The following is a 9,448-nucleotide window of genomic DNA, read 5'->3' on the forward strand; positions in this document are numbered from 1 at the left end:
GGGTCGAATCGGAGCTGTGGTTGCCAGCCTACGCCAGAGCCACAGCAACACGGATCCGAGCCGCGTCTGCAACCTACACCACGGCTCACGGCAACACCGGATCCTTAACCCACTGAGCAAGGGCAGGGATCGAATCCGCAACCTCATGGTTTCTAGTCGGATTCGTTAACCACTGAGCCACGATGGGAACTCCCCTAAAAGAACTTTTAAAATAATAAAATAGGAGTTCCCGTCATGGCGCAGTGGTTAATGAATCCGACTAGGAACCATGAGGTTGCGGGTTCGATCCCTGCCCTTGCTCAGTGGGTTAAGGATCTGGCGTTGCCGTGAGCTGTGGTGTAGGTTGCAGACGCGGCTCGGATCCTGAGTTGCTGTGGCTCTAGCGTAGGCTGGCAGCTACAGCTCTGATTCGACCCCTAGCCTGGGAACCTCCATATGCCGCGGGAGCGGCCCAAGAAATAGCAAAAAGACAAAAAAAAAAAAAATAATAATAATAAAATAACTATATCCTGTACCTACAACCCCCTCCTCATTTGATGTCATCCTGAAGAGCACAATAAAATCAGTGTGGTTTCTTGAGGTGGTGCTCTTGGTCCCTGAGACCTTGAGTCCCCCAGTTCCCACCTTTAATTAAGATAAATGTCTCTGTGTCTTGTTTTATGTTAACTTTTGCTTAAGTTTCACGGCACCCGTTCTTCAGCGCTCACCTGCTGAGGTGGTCTCAGCAATGCCCAAGAGGGGGATGGCTGGGTCATTTGGTAGCTCTATGCATAGTTTTCTAAGTATACTTAGAGATATACTGTTTTCCATAGTGATTGCACCAATTTACATTCCCGCCGACAGTGCAGGAGGGTTCCCTTTTCTCCACACCCCCTCCAGCATTTGTTATTTGTGGACTTATTAATGATGGCCATTCTGACTGGTGTGAGGTGGTACCTCATAATGGTTTTGATTTGCATTTCTCTAATAATCAGGGATGTTGAGCATTTTTTCATGTGCTTGTTGGCCATCTGTATATCTTCTTTGGAGAAATGTCTCTTCAGGTTTTTTGCCCATTTTTCCATTGAGTTGTTGGCTTTTTTGCTGTTGAGTTGTATATGTTGTTTGCATATTTAAAAAATTAAGCCCTTGTCAGTTGCATCGTTTGAAGCTATTTTCTCCCCTTCTATAAGTTGTCTTTTTGGTTTTTTTTTTTTTAATGGTTTCCTTTGCTGTGCAAAAGCTTGTCAGTTTTAATAGGTCCCATTGGTTTATTTTTGCCTTTATTTCTATTGCCTTGGGAGACTGACCTGAGAGAACATTTGTAAGGTTGATATCAGCGAATGTTTTGCCTATGTTCTCTTCTAGGAGTTTCATGGTGTCTTATGTTTAAGTCTTTAAGCCATTTGGAGTTTATTTTTGTGCGTGGTGTGACGGTGTGTTCCAGTTTCATTGCTTTACACGCAGCTGTCCAGTTTTTCCAGCACCACTTGCTGAAGAGACTGTCTTTTCCCCATTTTATATTCTTGCCTCCTTTGTCGAAGAGTAATTGACCGTAGGTGTCTGGGTGGGGAAAATATTTGAATTGAGGTTTCACAAAAGAGGAAATCCAAATGGTCTATGAGGAATTCAGGCTTGTGAGTAATCAGGGACCTGGCAATGAAAAGCCAGAGCAAGATACAAGTACATACTTGCCAGACTTGCAAAAATGACTCCAAGTATAGGTTGGAAACATTGACTTAACTTGTGCTAATGTGGTTAGTTTTAACTCATTGCGGCTCTTGGACCATAAGTGCAAACGTCCAAAGAATGAAAAGGGCAGGTTATATCTCAGTATTATCACTGATGAAATTGCTTTAACTTCAGTGACTCTTTGATAAAGACCTTGGGATCCCTAGGAGTTCATGAACCACACTTTAAAAATTGTTGCCCTAAAGCAGGAGACGTGTAAGAACTCTCATTGCAACATAATAACCCCAAACTGGAGACAATTCAAGGGTTCATTAGAAGCGAGTGTTACCTTCTTATAGGAACGGCTCTGCAGCAATGACTAAAAATTAACCACAACCACACTCATAAACAAGCCAGTGTTGATTTTTTTTCATTTTTTTATTACTCAAATGGATTTATCACATCTGTAGTTGTATAATGATCATCACAATCTGATTTCACAGGATTTCCATCCCGCAGCCCAAGCATATCCCCCCACCTCCCAAACTGTCTCCTCCGGAGACCATAAGTTTTTCAATGTCTGTGAGTCAGCATCTGTTCTGCAAAGAAGTTCCATCTGTCCTTTTTTCAGATTCCACATGTCAGTGAAAGCATTTGATGTCGGTGTCTCATGGTATGGCTGACTTCACTTAGCGTGGTAGTTTCTAGGTCCATCCATGTTGCTAAAAATGCTGGTATTTCGAAACCAGTGTTGATTATTAAAAAAGCAAATCAGAGAAGTTGTCAAAGCAGAAAGAAATGAAGCTCTATTCTATGTGCACCTATACAAAGGCAGTAAAACCATAAAGAAAAGCAAAGGAATGATTATTGCCAAAGGCAGGAGAGTCGTTACTTAGTGAAAAGTGTGGGTGATGTGATCAGGGAGGGGCTTTGCAGGTACCAGCTCTGTTCTAGTTCCTCTCTATGTGGGAATAACATGAAGCTTCACTTCGAACATTAAAAATATGTCTTGGAGTTCCCGTCGTGGCGCAGTGCTTAACGAATCCGACTAGGAACCATGAGGTTGCGGGTTCGGTCCCTGCCCTTGCTCAGTGGGTTAAGGATCCGGCGTTGCCATGAGCTGTGGTGTAGGTTGCAGACGAGGCTCAGATCCCGCGTTGCTGTGGCTGTGGCTCTGGTGTAGGCCGGGGGCTACAGCTCCGATTCGACCCCTAACCTTGGAACCTCCATATGCCATGGGAGCAGCCCAAAGAAATAGCAAAAAGATAAATAAATAAATAAATAAATAAATAAAAATATGTCTTATATGCTCCCGATATGTTTCTCAGTAATTAAAAAAAATCTAATATATGATAGTCATTAATATAGCTCTTATTTCCATTGTATTCTTTTTTTTTTCTCTTTCTTTCTTTTTAGGGCAGCACCCTTGGCATATGGAGGTTCCCAGGCTAGGGGTCCAATTGAAGCCACGGCCACTGGTCTGTGCCACAGCCACAGCAATGCCAGATCCAAGCCGTGTCTGCAACCTACACCACAACTCACAGTAATGCTGAATCCTTCACCCACTGAGCGAGGCCAGGAATTAACCCCCGTCCTCATGGGTGCTAGTCCAGTTCACTAACCACTGAGCTATTATGGGAACTCCTCCTTTGTATTCTTAAGAAGAAAAGATGCACAATAATAGATAATACGCCACCTTTTGTAGTAACAATAGTGAGGAAAACTATATATTAATGCTTGTTTGTATAGCACAAAGTCTTTCTGGAAGGGTATAGAAGAAACTAACAATGATAATGCCTGTGAGAGGGGCCAGGACAATAAGGAGACAGGGCTGGAAGGGGAGCCTTTTCTTTCATCTTTCTGATCTCTCTCTCTCTTTTTTTTTTTTTTTCTGTCTTTTGTCTTTTGTCCTTTTAGGGCTGCACCTGAGGCATACGAAGGTTCCCAGGCTAGGGGGGTCTAATTGGAGCTGTTGCTGCTGGCCTACACTGCAGCCACAGCACCACCAGATCCAAGCCGCGTCTGCAACCTACACCACAGCTCATGGCAATGCTGAATCCTTAACTCACTGAGCGAGGCCAGGGATCAAACCCGAAACCTCATGGTACCTAGTCAGATTGGTTTCTGCTGCGCCATGACGGGAACTCCTTTCTGATCTTTTGATACATTTTGATTTTGAACATTTCGTGAATTACTAATACTAAAATATTTTGAAGGCCTTGTACATCTGGAAGTCAAAAAAAGTACTTCTTAATAACACCTGTGTCGGTGTTCCTGTCGTCGCGCAATGGAAACGAATCCGACTAGGAACCATGAGGTTGCGGGTTCGATCCCTGCCCTTGCTCAGTGGGTTAAAGATCCAGTGTTGCCGTGAGCTGTGGTGTAGGTCACAGATGCGGCTCGGATCCTGTGTTGCTGTGGCTGTGGCGTAGGCCGGTGGCTACGGCTCCAATTAGACCCCTAGCCTGGGAATCTCCACATGCTGCGGGTGCGGCCCTAAAAGGACAAAAAAACAAAAACAAAAACACCTGTGTTGAAGACAAATCATGCTGATTTCCTTCCCGCTTCCCACCTGGTAAGCAGTAGGGCCCCTGAGCCCAGCCGGGTGGGTAGGGTCCCTGAACCCCTCAGCCAGTTTTAGCCAGCTCCTGCTCCCAGGTGTCCTGCAGCAGTTTTGGACAGAACTTCCTGGCTTCTGACCCTGGCCCTCCTGTGACACCGAGACCACCTGCAGCTGCTGGCCAAGCCTCTTCCCAAACTCTTTGTGGGTCAGATCTTAATGTCGACTGGGGCCTCGAGGGTGGTTCCAGACTGGCTGCCCCTTGGACGCAGTGATGGCAATGGCCAGCCCTGCTTGACTGGGAGGCCCCCACATTCAGATCTGGTCGTCATCTGCTCCAGGTTTTTTGGCATTTTGGGTCATGGAAGAATCCAGAGCACTTTGGATAAAGAGGCTGGGTCTCGGTCCCCAGGGGACATCTGTTCCTGGAGCTACATCCTTGGTGGCCTTCCCTTCTTCATCTGACTGCCAGTGAGGACCCTGAGGAGGAGGAAGGCAAGGAGAGGGAAGATGAAGAGGAAGAAAAAAAGGAGGAAGAGAAGAAAACCAACCACCATCCACTATTACCAAATGAGCAGGTCAGGCTGCCATGTTGCCCTGCTCCCCGAAGTGCTACTGTCACTGTGGTGAGCATGGATGGAGCCTCCTGGAGGTGTGCCCTGATGGCCACATGCTCTGGGCAGTCCCGAAGTTAATAACACTGGAAGAAAGGGTATTCTTTCCCCAAAGAAGGGTCACCTTTCTCAGATACCCACCAAACTGCCCTCCTTTTCCTCCTTCCATGATGACTGGCAGAGACTTTGTCATGGACCTGTGTCTAGACACAGCACCCCCAGGAGTGGCAGAGTTCCTTTCTGTTTAGACATTTAGGATCCACGAGAGCCTAAGAGATGGGCTCTCAAGTGGGGTTGGGGATCTGATGGCCTGATACTCAGGCCCCAGGGAGGGGCCGAGGTCCTCGTGCTCCATGTAGCTGTTGCCTTGAGTGGGTCTCAGCCTGTCTGCAGGGATGCTTTTGGCTAGGCATGCCCGAGGCACTCACAGGGGCTGTGTTAGCTCATGTTGAGGCCCCCAGACACTTCCCAACCAGAGCCAAGGTTGGGGTTAGACCCATCCTTGTGGTTCTTGGTATACTTGCTGGGCCCACCCTCAGCGACAACTGTCAGGGAACTTCCAGGATTAATATTTATTACTCACAGGTCCAGGAAGGTGCATGACACACACAGGCCCTACATAGAGAGGTCGCACGTAGACAGAAAGAGGTTGGACCTGGGGCTCTGCCTTTTTTAGGAACCAAGGCTGGGGTGTCCAGGGTTCAAGGGGTTCCCTTGTGGTGCAATGTGTTAAGGGTCTAGTGTTGTCACAGCTGTGACCCAGAACACAATTGCGGCGTGGGTTTAATCCCTGGCCTTCTTCCACATGCTGAGTGTGCAGCCAAGGAAAAAAAAAAAAAAAGGTGGGGGTAGTTCCCTCTTTATTGGCTAATTTAAGGAATAAGAGCAGGAATTAGGTCATGGGCAGGGATCCTCAAGGTCATATTTTTAGTCATCTGGGTTCCCAGTGCTTTCTGGGAAGGGATTTCCTGGGTGAGGGGGTGGCCTAACTCTTCCTCTTGTTGTTTTGCTGGTAGCCTAGTTATGCAGCTGGCAGGATGTTTATTGGAGAAGTGTGTCTTTTGGAATGGATGCCTCCACAATCCAAAGCTTCATGTCAGGTACTTAAACTATAATCAAAAAGGTTAATGTTGGGAGTTCCTGTTGTGGCTCAGCGGAAGTAAATCCGACGGGTATCCATGAAGATGTGGGTTTGATCCCTGGCCCCCATCAGTGGGTCAAGGACCCGGTGTTGCTGTGGTGAGCTGTGGTGCAGGTTGCAGATGTGGCTCAGATCTGGCACCCTACAAAGCCAAAAGAGAGAAAGAAAGAGAAAGAGAAATAAATAAATATTTGAAGCTGTGTTGCACCAGAGACCCAACACACTGGTAACGTGGAAGGTGGATTTTGAGATGGAAGCAGAGAAGTGAGGAGAGGAGCAACTACCTGCCCATTTGGTGCTCCCCTCTTCCAGGGGAAGCCTCTGATGGCCTCTGAGCTTGCAGAGGAGAGACTGGAGGCAACTCTGAAAACTTCCCGAGGATGAACTATGATTTATAGCCACACTGGATGCTCGACCTTAGCCTCTTCTTTTTTTTTTTTTTTTTTTTTTTGGCTTTTGTGTTTTTAGGGCCACATCTGCAGCATATGGAGGTTCCCAGGCTGGGGCCAGGTTAGGGGTGTAATTGGAGCTGTTTCTGCCAACCTACGCCACAGCCACCACAATGCCAAATCCGAGCCGCATCCACAAACTACACGACAGCTCATGGCAACACCAGATCCTTAACCCACTGAGTGAGGCCAGAAATGGAACCCACAACCTCATGGTTCCCAATCGGATTCGTTTCTGATGCGCCACAATGGGAACTCCAGTCTCTACTTTATTTATTTATTTATTTATTTGTTTATTTTCATTTTTGGCCACCCAGTGGCATATGGAGTTCCTGGGCTAGGGATCGGATCCAAGCCACAGTTGCAACCTATGCTGCAGCTGTGGCAATGCCAGATCCTTAACCCACTGTGCCAGGGATGGGACCTACATCCCAGAGCTCCCAAGACTCTGCCGATCCCTTTGCACCACAGTGGGAACTCCAGTCTCTAATTTTTAATCTCTCGATAGTTCATAAATGTTCTTTTCTTGCAGCTCTGAAATGACTACCATTCTTTAAAAAATGTCAAATCACACTTCACTTGAAAGAATATTTCTCATCATTGTGACACACATAAGCTCTCCTGTATAATTGTGTGGCTCTGCTTTCTGACCAGGTATTAGTAATAGTCTGAAGTGAAAAGCATACAAGAGAGTTGTTGCCACTGAGATGCTAAATATGTCTAAATGCTTTTAGAATTGAGTGGTTTTTGTCAGGCTTCAGGGAATTCTTGCTTCTTGTCTTTGCAACATAACTGAAGAATAGATCTGAAATTATACAAGAACTCCCTAGTAACACCCTGTGTTTATTTTGTTTTTTATTGAAGTATTGTTGATTTAAAATGTTGTGTCAATTTCTACTCTACAGCAAAGCGATGGTCTTTTCCACAGGATATTGAATATAGTTCCCTGTGCTATATAGTCAGTCTTTGTTTTTTTATCCACTCCGTAGAGAATAGTTTGCATCTTCTAATTCCAACCTCCCTATCCATCCCTCCTCCACCTCTGTCCCCCTAGGCAACCTCAGGTCTGTTCTCTATGTCTGTGCGTCTGTTCCTGTTTTGTAGATAAGTTCGTTTGTGTCCTATTTTATTTTATTTATTTATTTATTTTTGGTCTTTTTGCCTTTTCTAGGGCCGCTCCCACGGCATATGGCGATTTCCAGGCTAGGGGTCTAATTGGAGCTGCAGCCGCCAGCCTACACCACAGCCACAGCAATGCGGGATCTGAGCCTCATCTGTGACCTACACCATAGCTCATGGCCACACCAGATCCTTAACCCACTGAGCAAGGCCAGGGATCGAACCCGCAACCTCATGGTTCCTAGTCGGATTCGTTAACCACTGCGCCATGATGGGACCTCCTGTGTCCTATTTTAGATTCCACATATAAGTGCCATTACATGGTATTTGTCTTTCTTTCTGATTTACTTCACTTCATATGATAATCTCTAGTTGCATCCATGTTGCTGCAAATGGCATTATTTCATTCTTTTTGTTAGAACTCTCTCAGATCATCTCTAACATATTTGTTTTGCAGTTTCTCACCTTGGATTTTTTACTTTCTGATTCCTCAAAGCAACCACTTCTAGGGAGAGCAGACCCTTGGACGTATATTTGAACATTCATGTTCAGAACAGCATTTTCACAATGGCCAAAAGGTAGAGGCAACCTGGGTGTCCACCAGTGGATGAAGGGATAAACAAATATACACGGTATACATGTGTACAATGGAATATTATTCAACCTTAAAAAGGAAGGACATTTTGGCACAGGCTGCACCATAGAACATAAGGCTAAGTGAAATAAGCCCATCACAAAAGAATAAATACTATATGATTCTACGTTCAGGAGGTACCCAGACTAGTCCAATTCATCAGACAGAAAGCAGAATGATGGTTGTCAGGGGCTGGGGGAGGAGACAGAACAGGGAGTTCGTGTTGCATGGGTACATTCCTTAAACTGAAAAGTTTAAGAAGATGGGAAAAGCTCTGGAGATAGATGACAGTGATGTTTGCGTGACAGTGTGCATGTACTCACCCGCCATTGAACCGTAACTTAAAAATGATGAAAATGCTAACTTTTATGCCACGTATATTTTTTCAATTTCATTTTAATATATTATCTATTTTTTAAATGTTTATTGGGTATAGTTGACTTACAATGCTGTGTTAGTTTCAGGTGTACAAGAAAGTGATTCAGTTATGCGTATGTGTATAGCCATTCCTTTTCAAACCCTTTTTCCCGTATAGGTCACTCCGTAGTACTGAGTAGATTCCCTGTGCCACACAGTAGGTCCCTGTTATACTCATCCATTTCGTACATATAGGAGTGTGTACGTGTCAATTTCAGCCTCAGTGTTTCTCCTTTGGTTACCATAAGCTTGGTTTCGAAATCTTTGAGTCTGTTCCTGTTTGTGAATAGATTCTTTTATAACAGTAAAAAGAAAAAAGAAAAAAACAGGCACAAGTCTTTCTTTTTTGCCTCGGTCACTTCTTTCCTCAGCCTCTTCCTCTTCAGTTCCTGGAGAAGATAGCACGTCCACACTGGCACTGCCCCAGGTTTTCCTTAGAAAAGAGAAGTAGGCAGAGAGGCAGCAAGGATGTGATTACGAGGTTAACCTCTTCAGAAAATGCTGAAGGAAAGTTAAAACTTATGTGAAATTTGGTGTCCTCTTCCGAGATGACAAATGTGCCAACCTCTTTGAAGCACGGGTAGGAACTCTCAAAGCTGCGATACGAAGGAAGAGCATTACATACCCAGGAGAGCTACTTTTGCAAGGTGTTCATGACGACGCTGACATTATATTACTGCAAGATCATTGCAGTTTGCATAGCTTTGTCTATTGGTTTTTGTTTGTTTCTGCTAAACTGGAGTATTAAGTCAGAGGACAAACATATGAGCATACTTAATGTATTTTTATAGAACTTTGTAACCAAAGGAGACACTTTAGAAGTCTGCCCTTTTTTATATCTTGAAAGCAAACTTATGTATTGCA

Source organism: Sus scrofa, chromosome 3, assembly GCF_000003025.6.
Source record: "Sus scrofa isolate TJ Tabasco breed Duroc chromosome 3, Sscrofa11.1, whole genome shotgun sequence".
In the NCBI taxonomy this organism is placed as follows: Eukaryota; Metazoa; Chordata; class Mammalia; order Artiodactyla; family Suidae; genus Sus; species Sus scrofa.